This window comes from Hylobates moloch, unplaced genomic scaffold (genome assembly GCF_009828535.3).
Source record: "Hylobates moloch isolate HMO894 unplaced genomic scaffold, HMol_V3 SCAFFOLD_3, whole genome shotgun sequence".
Taxonomy (NCBI): domain Eukaryota; kingdom Metazoa; phylum Chordata; class Mammalia; order Primates; family Hylobatidae; genus Hylobates; species Hylobates moloch.
Genome location: NW_026652278.1, coordinates 43,791,423 through 43,805,535, shown reverse-complemented (window position 1 = coordinate 43,805,535; position 14,113 = coordinate 43,791,423).

Below are 14,113 nucleotides of genomic sequence, written 5' to 3'. Positions count from 1 at the left end.
AAATATTTACTGCTGGCTACCATTTATTTTTTTCTGAAGGCTGCTACCTGTGAGGTCTCATCTGCATAATAAGACCCTTTGCTAGTAAGGTGTTTCCTCTTCTCTTCCTTCCATAACCTGTTTCGCTACCATAACCTATTTTGCCATGCTCTAGAGCCCTCATTTTTTCTGTAACCTCAAGATGGTATAAAAGTGTCAACCCTCTTATATTTCTTTGAGTTTTAATATTTTATATGACTCTTGTGCACATATATGCATGTCATAAAATTTGAATGCCTTTTTCCTACTAATCTGTCTAGTATCAGATTGTTTTATATACTCAAATTATTGAACCTTAAGGGGAAAAATGTAAATTTCCCTATAGGTTTATAGCTAGAAGGAACTTGCCTTGAGTCTCAAATGAGATGTTGGACTTCGGACTTTTGACTTGATACCGGGACTAGTGAACACTTTTGGAACTATTAGAAGAGAAAATTGTGTAATTGTGTTTTGAATGTGAGAAGGACATGAATTTTGGGGGGCCAGGGGCAGAATGCTATGGCTTGGTTATGGCTTGTTTGTTCCCACCAAATCTCATGTTGAAATTTGATCCTCAATGTGGCAGTGTTGGGAGGTGGGGCCTGTTGGGAAGTGTTTGGGCCATGGGGGAGGATCTGTCGTGAATGGCTTATTGTTGTTCTCCTGGTAGTGAGTTCTCGCTCTAGTAAGATGGAATTAGTTCTTGCAGGAACAGATTAGTTCCTGAGAGAGTGAGTTGTTGTAAGGCCAGAATACTTCTTGATTTTAGTCCTGCTTTGCATGTGTCTACTTTTCCTTTGACCTTCTCCGCCATTTTTTGATGTAACGTGGCCCTCACCAGAAGCTGAGCAGGTGCCGATGCCATGTTTCTTGTACAGCCTGCAGGATTATGAGATAAATAAACCTCTTTTCCCTGCAAACTACCCAGTCTCAAGCATTCTCTTATATCAACACTAAATGGACTAAGACAGGGCTCTTTTCCTGGTTTGAAGATAGTCATCTTCTTGCTTATCCTCACATGAGAAAGGGAGAGAGAGTTCATCTCTTTTGTCTCTCTTTATAAGAGGACTAATCCCATTCATGAGGGCTCTACTTTTATGACCTGATTACCTTTCAAAGGCCCCACCTCCAAATACCATCGCATTGGGAATTAGGGTTTCAACATGTGAATTTGAGAGGACACACAGACATTCAATCCATAGCACTTTTTCAGCCTCAGTATTCTGTGTTTCCCAGTCTCTGTGACAGAGGCCTGTATGTCTAGGCAGGCAATTTAATGGAAGAAAATGGGCAGGTTCAACTTAAGGCAAACTGAGGAGAGTGTGCCCAGACTAAGGGACAGAGCTGCTACTCAGCTCAAGCCCACAGATGTGAGCAAGATTGCAAGACTCATGTTATAATATCTTATTTTTCAGGGGATACTGCTCAGAAGTCAATCTCTTTGCCCTTAGGTCTATTCTTCCACTCCCACCGCTTGGCTTTAAATGGTGCAGACTGACTCCTACAGGCTGTAGTTTTCAGATTCCATTTCAACTGGCTTCTGTCTGGGTCCTACCAATGCGAGGCACTGGTGGGAGATGGGGGTGAGGAAAAAGGGAGAAACTTGGTTGTTTCTAACCCTGCCTCTCAGCCTTGAACAATGCCTCCAGCAACAGAAATATCTCCAAAAGGACTCTAGCTCTTGAGAGACAGGCCTATTATAACTCCGGCTTCCAATGAGTGACCTTAGTTCCCTCCTCATCCCTTCCTGCACACCCTATATCTGCCTCCTTCTCTCTCTCCAGTTTTGATGTGACAGTGGCTTTCTTTTGTTGCTAATCTCTATGCTCCCTCACAATTCCCTGTTTATCAGTTCTCCCTTCACCTACATGACGAATTTTCTCCATTATGTACTTCGCATGTCAAAGATTCAGAGTTATTTCTTTTCTCTGAGGTTGGACTCTGACTGATGTAGCCTAGAAATATGAATTCTTGCCTGAAATCTTCCTATTTTTAAATGCTGGTAGATTAGTCAGAGTTCTCCAGAGAAACAGAACCAACAGGATATTAATTAATTAATTAATTAATTAATTAAATTCTAAGGTATTTGGTCACATGACTGTGGAGGTTGACAAGTCTATAATCTGCAGGGTGAGCTGGCAGGCTGGAGATCCAGGAAAGCCGACATTCCACTTTCAGTCTAAAGGCAGGCTTCTCCAGAACCCAGAAGGCCAATGTTGCAGATGAAGTCTGAAAGCAGTCTGTTGGGGAATTCTCTCTTACTGGGGAATACTGGTCTTTCTGAAGGAGCTTACTCACATGTGGGAAACTTCCTTTACTCAAACTCTGCTCAAGGTTTCTCTTGTTCAAAAATACCCTCACAGAAACACCCAAAATAACGTTTGACCAGATATCTGGGCACAACATAGCCCAGCCAAGTTGACACATAAAATAAACCATCACAGCTGGCAAACAATTAAAAACACCCACTGGGTCAAAGAAAATATGACTTCAGCTTCCAGGTAGATTTGTAACCTCTGTTCTCTAAATGTACATGGTCAAAGGAATAGACAAAGAAAGATTTTGGCAAGCTTATAGAATTTCATGTCATAAGAAGTGTTCAATTTTGTATTCTCCCTAGGATAATTGATGCCAAGGAGTATTTGAGGAATATAAGCTGTGTGAGAAGAAGATCCTCTGTTGTTGCAATCCTAGCACAGTGCCAGGCACTTAGTAAATATACAATATATATTTGTTGAATGAATAAATAAAAGGAGTTAAATTTAATTGGATAGTTATTTAATGATCACCTGCTAGAGGCGAGGCACTGCATTAGGTGCTGTTGGAAATTCAAAGATGTGTAAGACATACCTTTGTCCCTATGCACTTGCAGTTTGATAATGCATGTAAGGCTAAGTGATAAAAAATTTTTGTTTGTCTTGAGAAAAAAATGAGCAATGGATATATTATGGGCAATAGGTATTATGTACTTAACCACATTTCCTTTTGATTTTGCTGTCTGGAAACACAGAGCTAAATTTCCTATTCAAACCCGGTGGGAATACAGCAGCGTCCTAGAGCCAGCTTACATGTGCTTTTGTCCTTCTCGATGGTCCTTCTCCCTTCTGCTTACCCACTTATTCTAATGCACATTCCCCTAGGACTTTACTTGAAAAATAAACCTGTTATAGTTTTGTTGATTGGATTCTCTGTAAGCTGACCCAGATCCTTTGTGGAATCAGGTAACCTGAAGTTTCTTGTGATTCAAAGGAGAAGTGACTCTGGCTCTTTGGATTAGGGAAGTGTTTATCCAAAGGTGGCATCTCATAATTTTAATTTCCATTTCCCTGATGATTAATGATGTGGAGCATTTTTCATACAATTCTTTGCCATTTGTATATCATCTTTTGTGAAATGTCTATTCATGTCATTTGCCCACTTTTTGCTAGGATTATTTATTTTTTCTTGCTGATTTGTTTGAGTTCTTTGTAGATTATGGATATTAGTCCTTTGTTGGATGCAAATCCATTCTGTGGGTTGTCTGTTTACTCTATTATTATTTATTTATTTTTTTTGCTGTGCAGAAACTTTTTAGTTGAATTAAATCCCATTTTTTTTGTTGTTGTTGCATTTGCTTTTGGGGGTTTAGGCATAAATTCTTTGCTTAGGCCAATGTCCAGAAGAGTTTTCCCTAGTTTTTCTTCTAGGATTTTTATGTTTTCTGGTCTTATATTGAAGTCTTTAATCTATTCTGAGCTGATTTTTGTATGTGGTGAGAGATAGGGATCCAGTTTTATTTTCTTACATGTGGCCATTCAGTTTTACCAGTACAATTTATTGAATAGGGTGCCTTTTGTATACTTTGTCAAAGATTAGTTGGTTGTAAGTATTTGGATTCATTTCTGGGCTCTTTTTTTTGTTCCATTGATCTATGTGTCTACATTTATACCAGCACCATGCTGTTTGGGTTACTATAGCCTTGTAGCATAACTTGAAGTCAGGTAACGTGATGCCTCTGGATTTCTTCTTTTTGCTTAGGATTACTTTGCCTATTCAGGCTCTTTTTTTGGTTCCATGTGAATTTTAGGATTATTTTCTCTAATTCTGTGAAAAATGATATTGATATTTTGACAGAGATTGCATTGAATATGTAGATTGCTTTGGCAGTATAGTCATTTTCACGATACTGATTCTTCCAATCCATGAACATAAGATGTATTTCCATTTGTTTGTGTCATCCATGATTTCTTTCAGCAGTATTTTGGAGTTGTTGTAGAGGTCTTTCACCTCCTTGGTTAAGTATATTCCTAGGTATTTTATTTTATATCTTTTGCAGCTGTGTAAAAGGGATAGATTAACTTCTTTATTTGATTTTAGCTTGGTTGCGGTTGGTGTATAGCAGTGCTACTTTGTGTACATTGATTTTGTAACCCGAAACTTTGCTGAATTTGTTTATCAGGTCTAGGAGTCTTTTGGAAGAGTCTTTAGTGTTTCCTACGTATACAATCATATCATTGGTGAACAGTGATAATTTGACTTTCTCTTTTCCAATTTTGATGCCTTTTATATACTTCTCTTGCCTGGTTCCTCTGGCTAGGACTTCTAGTACTACGTTGAATACAAGTGGTGAAAGTAGGCATCCTTGTCTTTTTCCAGTTCTCAGAGGGAATGCTTTCAACTTTTCCTCATTCAGCATGATGTTGGCTGTGGGTCTGTCACACATGGCTTGTATTATTTTGAGGCATGTTCCTTATATGACTAGTACATTGAGGAATTTTATCAGAAAGGGATGCTGGATTTTATTGAATGGTTTTTCTGCATTTATTGAGATGATCATATGGTTTTCATTTTTAATTCTGTTTATGTGATAAATCACATTTATTGACTTGCGTATGTTGAACCATCGCTGCATCCCTGGGATGAAACCCACTTGATCATAGTAAATCATCTTTTTGATGTGCTATTTCCTAGTATTTTCTTGAGGATTTACCATCTATGTTAATTAAGGATATTGGTCTATAATTTTCTGTTTTTGGATGTCCCTTCCTGGCTTTGGTATCAGGGTGATATTGGCTTCATAGAATGAGTTAGGGAGGATTTTTCTCTTTCTCAGTCATTTGGAATAGTTTCAGTAGGACTGTACCAATTTTTTTTTGAATGTCTGGTAGAATTTGGCTCTGAATCCATCTGGCCCTGGGCTTTTTTGTTGTTGGTGGTGAATTTTTTGTTCATGATTCAATCTCACTGCTTGTTATTGGTCTGTTCAGGATTTCTATTTTTTCCTTATTCAAGCTAAGAAGATTGTACACTTCCAAGAATTTGTCTATTTCCTCTAGGTTTTCTAATTTGTGTGCATAGAAGTGTTCATAGTAGTCTCAAATAATCTTTTGTATTTTTGTGGTGTTGGTTGTAATATCTCCATTTTCATTTCTAGTTAGGCTTAAACTAGCTAATGGTTCTATCGATTTTGTTTACCCTTAGAAGAACCAAGTTTTCATTTAATTAACCATATATATATATATGTGTGTATATATATATATATGTGTGTGTGTGTGTATATATATATATATATATATATATATATATATAACTAGTTTGTTGAGGAATTTTATCAGAAAGGGATGCTGGATTTTATTGACTGCTTTTTCTGCATCTATTGAGATGATCACATGTTGGTTTCAATTTTATTTAGTTCTTCTCTGATCCTTGTTATTTCTTCAGATAACTTTGGTTTGGTTTATACTTTTTTCTCTAGTGCCTTGAGGTGTGATATTAGGTTGTCAATTTGTGATTTTTCAGACTTTTTGATGTAGGCATTTAGTGTCATAAGCTTTTTCCTTAGAACTGCTTTTGCTGTATCCCAGAGGTTTTGACAAATTGTGTTACTGTTATTATTCATTTTGAAGAACTTTTTAATTTCCATCTTGATTTTATTGTTAACTCCAAAATCACTCAGGAGCAAACTGTATAATTTCCATGTATTTGTACAGTTTTGAGGGTTCTTTTGAAATTGATTTCTAGTTTTATTCCACTGTGGTCTAGGAAGATATTTGATATGACTTTCATTTTTAAAAATTTATTAAGACTTGTTTTGTACCTATCATATGGTCTATCTTGGAGAATGTTTCATGTGTTCAGAGAAGAATGTATATTCTGCAATTCTTGGGTAGAATGTTCTGTAAATATCTGTTAGGTACATTTGTTCTAGGGCACAATTCAAATCCAGTATTTATCTGTTGACTTTGTGTCTTGATGATCTGTCTAGTGCTGTCAGTGGAGTACTGAAGTCCCCCACTATTATTGTGTTGTTGTCTATCTGTTTTCTGAGGTCTAGTAGTAATTGTCTTATGAATCTGGGAGTTCCAGAGTTAGGTCATATATACTTAGAATTGTAAAATCTTCTTCTTGGATGGATTGTTTTATCATTATATAATGACCTTCTTTGTCTCTTTTTTAAATGGTTGTTGCTTTAGTTGTTGCTTTAAAGTCTGTTTTATCTGATAGCTACTCTTGCTCACTTTTGGTTTCCATTTATGTGGAGTATCTTTTACCTTGTGTCTATAAGAATCCCTTAATTGTTAGGTGTGTCTCTTGAAGACAGCAGATATTTGTTCGACTATTTTTTTTATCCATTCTGCCAATCTGCATCTTTTAAGTGGAGCATTTAGTTCATTTATATTCAACATTAATATTGAGACATGTGGTATTGTTCCAGTCATCATGTTGATTGTTACCCAGTTACTTTATTTTCTTCATTATGGTATTGTTTTATAGGTCCTGTGAGTTTTGTGCTTTCAAGAAGTTCTATTCTGGTGCATACTGACCTTTTGTTTCAAGATTTAGAACTCCTTTTAGCATTTCTTGTAGGACTAGTCTGGTAGTGCCAAATTCCCTCAGTATTTGCTTGTCTGAAATAGACTTTATTTGTCCTTCATTTATAAAACTTAATTTTGCAGGATGCAAAATTCCTGGCTGAGAAGTTATTCTGTTTAAGGAGGCCAGAGATAGAAACCCAATTCCTTGTGGCTTGTAAGGTTTCTGCTAGGAAGTTTGCTGTTAGTCTGATAGGTTTCTTTTATAAGTTACCTGTTTTTGTCTCTTTATTCTTAGAATTCTTTCCTTCATGTTGAGTTTAGATAGCCTGATGACTAGATGCCTTGGTGATGTCTTTTTTGCAATGAATCTCCTAGGATTTTTTTCAGTTTGCTGTTTTTGGATGTCTAAACTTCTAGCAAGGGTAGAGCAGTTTTCCTGGTATTCCCCTAAATAGGTTTTTCAAACATTTTGCTTTTTCTTCTCTTTCAGGAACACCAAGGATTATTAGGTTTGTCCATTTTACATAATCCCATATTTCTCAGAGACTTTGTTCATTTTTTAAAATTCTTTTTTATTTTTGTCTTATTGCATTATTTCAAAACCCTTGTCTTCCAGCTCTGAAATTCTTTCTTCCTACTTGGTCTAGTCTATTGTTAAAACTTTCCACTGCATTTTGCAATTCCCTAAATGTGTCTTTCAGTTCTAAAAGTTCTGTTTTTTCTTTAAAATCTCTATTGCTTTAGAAAATTTTTCATTCATTTCTGAATTGTTTTCTTAATTTCTTTATGTTGGTTTTTGCGTTTCTCTTTTATCTCCCTGAGTAACTTAATAATCAACCCTTTGAATTCTTTCTCTGGTATTTCAAAGATTTCATCTTGGTTTAGATCCATTGCTGGAGAGCTGGTGTGATATTTTGGGGATGTTATAGAACCCTATTTTTCTGGTTTATTTTCATTTAGATAGACTATTTCTTCTAATTATTTTTAAATTTATTTTTTATTCCATGGTGGGGGGTTTTTATTTCTTTTTTTCCTCTTGAGGATGTGACTTTAACGTTTGTAGTGGATTATAACCTAATTCAACTCTGAGTGCTTTTAGGGGTGAAGACTTCATATGAGTTCTTTGGCTACAGACAGTTTTTGTATGACAGCTTTCTCAGATGTTGACTGTAGTAGTGATGTGCTTGGTGTGTAAGCAGGTTCATTGTCTCCCGTGGGGTTGGAATGGCAGAGGTCTCATGGAGCTTATCTCATTGCCCAGTGGTGTGTATTTATTTCTTTATTTTTTCCAAGTATTTTATTCACTGGGTTGAGCAGTTTAGGCTTCAGGCCAGTAGAGCGCATCCATGGGTATAAACCAGCTATGGCTAACGCAAGTAGGTAAATGTAATGCTTAATGGTGGGCAGGGGTGGCAGCCTTGACAGAGGAGGCTGGGGGAGCTCTCAGTGAAATGCACTGAGATCTTTTCAGTGGGAAGGGAAGGAGCCACCTCAGCTTCCCTGCCAGGCCAGCGGGAAAGCAAGCTATCTCTAAGTCACACTCCTGACCCACAGTGTTCCAGCTGTTCAGATCAGACAGGCACTTCTTTCCATCTGCAGGAATGCTGATTTTCCATTTAGAGAGGGATTGTGACACTACCTCTTGTGCAAACCTGAACCTGGAGGGTACTCCTGTGGGGATGCAGTCGCCCTGAAGCATTCCAGAAAGGCTGTCTACAGGTGTACTCACACCCAGCTCCCATGAGAGAAGCCCAAGCTGTATCTACAGTGGTAGGCAAGAGGAGAAAAAGTCTTGTTCTGCCAGACCCTTCATGAGCACTAGTGCTGTCTTTCTGTTAGGATAGAGCTGCAAACTTTTCCCACTGAGCTCAGCACTGCACTTGTGCCTCTGCTGACATAAACTTCTTACAAGCATAAAGTTCTGGGACTCAAGGCCTGTCATCTGGATTCTTTTATCCCATAGGGTGCTTCCTTAACGCGGTGAACTCTCCCTACTCCTAACAGTAGGAGTCCCTAAGGGCCAGACTACTGTGAATCCTGCTGCTCCTCTGGGTCTAGCCACCCAGTGGGGCTGCCACACTCCAGGCTGGCACTGGGGAATGGCTGCAAGGAATCCAGTGATGTGACCTATCCTCTAGTCTTTCAGCAATGGGTTCCAGCACCACTTCTGATGGGAGTGGCAAGGGAATGATAGACTCTGTGAGATTTCTTTGGTTATAAATATCCTTTCTGTGTTGGCTTTCTCAAATGCCAATTGTAGTGGTAATGAACTGGTCATGGGGACAGACTCAGGACCTCCTGGTTAGCCCGGGTGACATAGGAAATGGTGATAGCTGAGATTATACAGAAGTTTTCTCCTTCCTGGGTGCTGTTATTATGCCTGCAGGTGTTGTAAGGGACTGTGTTACTTGGCTTCTAGCCAGGAGGTGGTGTTTGCAAAAGAGCACCAGCTGTGATGGTAGTGGTAGGATTTGTGCTTGTCTTGTTACTCAGGGGAGGTACTCTGGTGTCTCAAACAATGGGTGGGGCCATAGATCTCCCCAAAATTCCTGCCTTTTGTATTAAACTACCAAGGTGGGTAGAGGGGCAAAGTTATATGGGGGCTGGGTTAGGCAAGTCCACATCAAGCTTGGCCTCTGGGCACAAGCAGCAGCTCCAGTGGGGATTGGATGACAGTTTTCTGACCTCTGAAGTAATGTTCCAGGGAGGAGTGCCGCTGTCTCTGCTGCACAGAAGAGTTCACATGGGAGTGGGGAGCAGCAGGCAGCAGTGAGCCCTACCCAGCTCCCACATAGCTGGCAAAGCAGGTCTCACACATGCAGTGTTCCACTAGCAGCAGCTAGCTCAGTTCCAGGGAGTCTGCACTCAGAACTCAAAACTGCCCCAGGCCTTAAGCCTTCCTCAGTGAGACAGAAACCCTGCCTTTCAGGCCACACCCCTACTAGTCCACCTGTGAAGCTGGGGCATCCGGCTCCTATGCTCATGCATACAGCATACTTCCCATTTACCCCTCGGCCCTAGCCAAAGGTCTTCATCTTCACTTGAGATTATATTGCCAATCTCAGTTGGGAGCTTCTCTCAACCTGTGACCACCACCTGAGTTAGCTGGAAGACTTCTATGAAGTCACCTGCGATGTAGGATCAGAAATGGCTTCCCTCTATTCCCACTGGAGTCTTGGGTGTGCATGCAAAGCACCTCCCGATATTGTTCCTTCTCATATACTTCCCTCACTCACTAACTCAGCTGTAGTGCTGGGTAGGGTTAAGGCCTTCCCCCGTGGCCTGGATTGCCAGGTTCCCCAGAGGGAGTGTACAGGCAGTTTCTTCCTGCTCACACTCTAGGGACTTATGGTTTTCTTCCTGGCTCACAGTGTAGGCTGCAGCCTGCTGTTTCCTTCAAAGGGTCTTTGGTTGTTTTCAGTTTTCCTGTTAAGTTCCTGTGTTGCTTTTTGGAAAAAAAGTTTACAGCATGAATTTCTACACATAATTTTGTCTTTCCAAGTGGAAGAGGTGTGCTAACCATGCCTCCAATACACCATCTTGGAAAAAAACAAAACAAAACAAAAACCAAAACAAACAAAAAAACCTTATGCTAATTTTATGGATGAAAACAAACTTCTCTGTTTGAAAACATTTGTTGGCTTCCCACTGCTTATAGAACAATGTCCACATTCCTTGGCTTGATGCAGAAGTCTCCTCTATTATTTTCTATTTATTCTCTTGTACCCTTTAGACTTCCTCTAATTTGGACTCATTCATTCAGCAAATATTTGTTGAGCACCCACCATGGACAAGACACCATGCTGTGCATCAGCATAGAGTGGGGAATCAGAGAAGAACATTCTGTGTCCACTCTACTGCTAACACTCTCTTTTCCAGAAATTCCCTGGGATTGTGTCTTTGTTCTTTTTTTCCCCTGCTTGCAGTGTCTTCCCTTCATCCTATCATGAGAAAATGATCACTCATCCCTTATGGCCATCTCCTCTGAAGTTATCCTTGATTCTTCCTTCCCCATGTATTTCTATTGTAATTATCAAATTGTATCCTGTATTCTAGCCAGTTTTTAAAACTCAAATTAGTCAAAATATTCAACTATAAACACCCCATCAACAGGGATCATATCTTATTCACCTTTTGATTCTTGCTGCCTGGCAGAGTGCCTGGCATGGTATAGGAATGAATAGAGATCACTGGACTGATAGGGGGAATGACACAGTCTTTGGCCTCCTGGTCCAGTGATCAACCTCCTCCATATTTTTTTTTCTCATTTATAGTAAGTAATGTGTCCACCAAGTCCAAGAAAACATCCATTGCCAATGATGTGAAAGTCTTAGAATAGCTTGAATAGAAGTCAATCTGTGAGAGTTTCCTCACATTCAATGAATCATTTACTGAGAAACATGGGATTAATTTTACTCTCAATTTTTGAATGTGCTCATTTGTTAATGTTTTTTAGTATTTTATTTACTTATTTTGAGAAGAAATGTTGGTTATTTTAATTTCTGTTTATTTTTATTTTAAGCTTTCAGCCACTGAGGAGAATGAAAGTAACTTATTTTCTTTCTAGAGAGTAAGTGAATATTACGTAGAGAATAATTGCTGAAGTGTATTGCTCATGTGGCTGTAAAATGACCTAGCTATTAATGCAGAATGGATCCTTTTCATTTCAAAACTGTTGATTGAATCTAATTGCTTTTTGATTGTAGTGCTAGCAAAATATATGAATACTAATTATCATGAATTCTATCATTTAAAAAGGTGAGGTATTTTTTTTCTGTTTCAGTCTTGCATTGAGCAAAGGTATGTATTTGTATTAGTCAGTTTTCTACTGCTGTAACAGGATACCACAGAATGATTAATTTGTGAAGAACAGACATTTATTCTGTGTATGAGTCTAGAGGCTGGGCTGTCCAGGAGTGTGGTGCTGGCATCTGCTGAAGGCTTTCTTGCTCCAGTATAATATGGCAGAAAGGCAAATGACTACATGAGACAGAAAGAAAGAGAGGGAGGGGCCAAAATCATCATTTTTATCCTTTTTATTGTGTTTATTATCTTAGGAATATTTTTAGCAGGTTACTACTCCTAAGATAACAAACACACTACCTTAGAACGCTACTCCTAAGATAACAAACACACTGCCATACAATGGCATTAATCTATTGACCTCTTAAAGGCCCCACCTCTCGACAGTGTTACAATGGCAATTACATTTCAACCTGAGGTTTGGAGGAAAGACTCAAGCCATAGCAGCCTTCCTGTTGGGTTTTTCCTTGAAAAAACCATGGTCGAAAATTTGCTTTCAGATGTTATTTCAACTGTGAATTACATGGAAGCTTCTTTACTTGCACGTATTTAGAATTTTGGGGATTGAAAAAAACTAAAATCATATCTATATCTATATATCTCTGTATCTATCTATTAATATCTATCACCTTTTCTAAAAGAATGTGAAGCAGTAGAATGTGTCCTGTTTATTTTTGGCTATAGTGTATGGTTGAATTTGTTCACCGAGTTTTGTTTTATAATCTAGAATTTTGATATAACTCAATGTTTCTAATTTTTGAGAAATTACAGAAAATGGAATAAATTTCAAAATAGTGGAGCAAATTTCTGGACAAACTTGATTTTTTCACAAAGGAAAAAGGAGAATGAAGTCTGCACATCACAGACTGGTGTCCTTGAGACTAATATTGGGAAAGACTCTAGAATAAATTACTGAAAGATAATTACTAAACATTTAGCTAAAGAAAGTGTATTCACTAAAAGATAATAATAAATTTGTAAAACTCATGATTGTCCAAGTATTTCACTGTACTGTATCATAGAGTATCTTTACTCTTAAGGTTATGTGTATTGCTCCTATAAGATAGAGATACTGTATAATGGTATGCTACTGCCGTGCTTTCCTTCTCAATGCTGTGTTCATTAAGTCAACTTGGCAGCTTGAAATTGGTCTTGGTGGGAATATTTACACCAGGAAAATCAGCAAATGCTATAAGTCAGATCTTGATTTTTTTGTTATTGACTGTCTAGGCTTTAGAAAGTGATGAAGCAAATGTAAATAATACAAATAGACACAATAGTATCTTGTGTCTATAGCCATTACACTGTGAATAGCATATAACATTAAGAAAATATTTTTACAGTATTTGAAAACTGTTTGCCAATTCAGCAAATAAATCATTCACATCATTGACAGATAAACAAAGTTCCAACATAGGTCCCTGCTGTTTTGCTTTTGTCCTTACTTGTTAACATGAATGAAAGTATCAACCAAAATTCATGTCATAAATAAGCTCATTCATTGTTTGCAACCATAGGTTGAATACAGATACAAGATTCAGCAAAAATCGGCAAAAGCATTCTGTGAGACTCAATTGTCTACATGAAATTTACAATAAAGAGTGTGGTATATTTTATTATTATTTGTAAATTTTGAGTTATAATTCTTTATATCAGTAAAATTTGTAATAAGCTTTTATCAATACAATTTTGTGTGTATGTATATATGTGTCTGTGTGTATATATATACACACACACAAACACATATACATATATACATACACACACACACATACACACACACACACACACACACATATATTTTTTTTCCCCCTCCCTCAAATGACTAGCTGTTAAACATTTACCAACACACCGTGGCCTAAACTTATCCCTAAATCCCATCCAGCTTATTTTCTCCTGTTGAGATACTGAGTACTATTCCCTCAATTATTCTTTCTTTGATTTCCTATGTAATGTGTAGAATGTCCCATTATACTTGGGCATATATTTCTCTTCTATAATACTTAACTTAGAGTTTCAGTCACTGGTCATCCTATTGGCAACTCTCTGGGAAAACATGTCTTCTCCCTCTCTTTGTGATATGCATTATGGCCTTAGCTTATAGCCCATTATTCTATCATCAGGTCCTGAAAATGGAAATTGATTTTACAGCACATCTTTTAGCCATTTGTTCACCTCCCACTTTTTCCTTTCTCATCCAAATTACAACTCTCAACTCTAATGATGTTGAAATATATGAAGTCCCACTTAAGCTTGCAAGTCCTCCAGCTTCCCTCCATGGACTTCATTGTCCTGGGAGATGTTTTCTAGGCCTCTATGGCAGAATTCGCAGTCTCCACATAAGTCAGTAGAAGCAGGGAGAAGGTAACTGTCTTGGCCTCCATATTCTCCATAGACGGGTCTGCTACTAGGAGGACATGTCAGGCTTATGAGAACCAAATCTCTGTTATGCCAAGGAAGTTGACATTGAAGACTGAGTGCTTTTTACTACAGGCGAA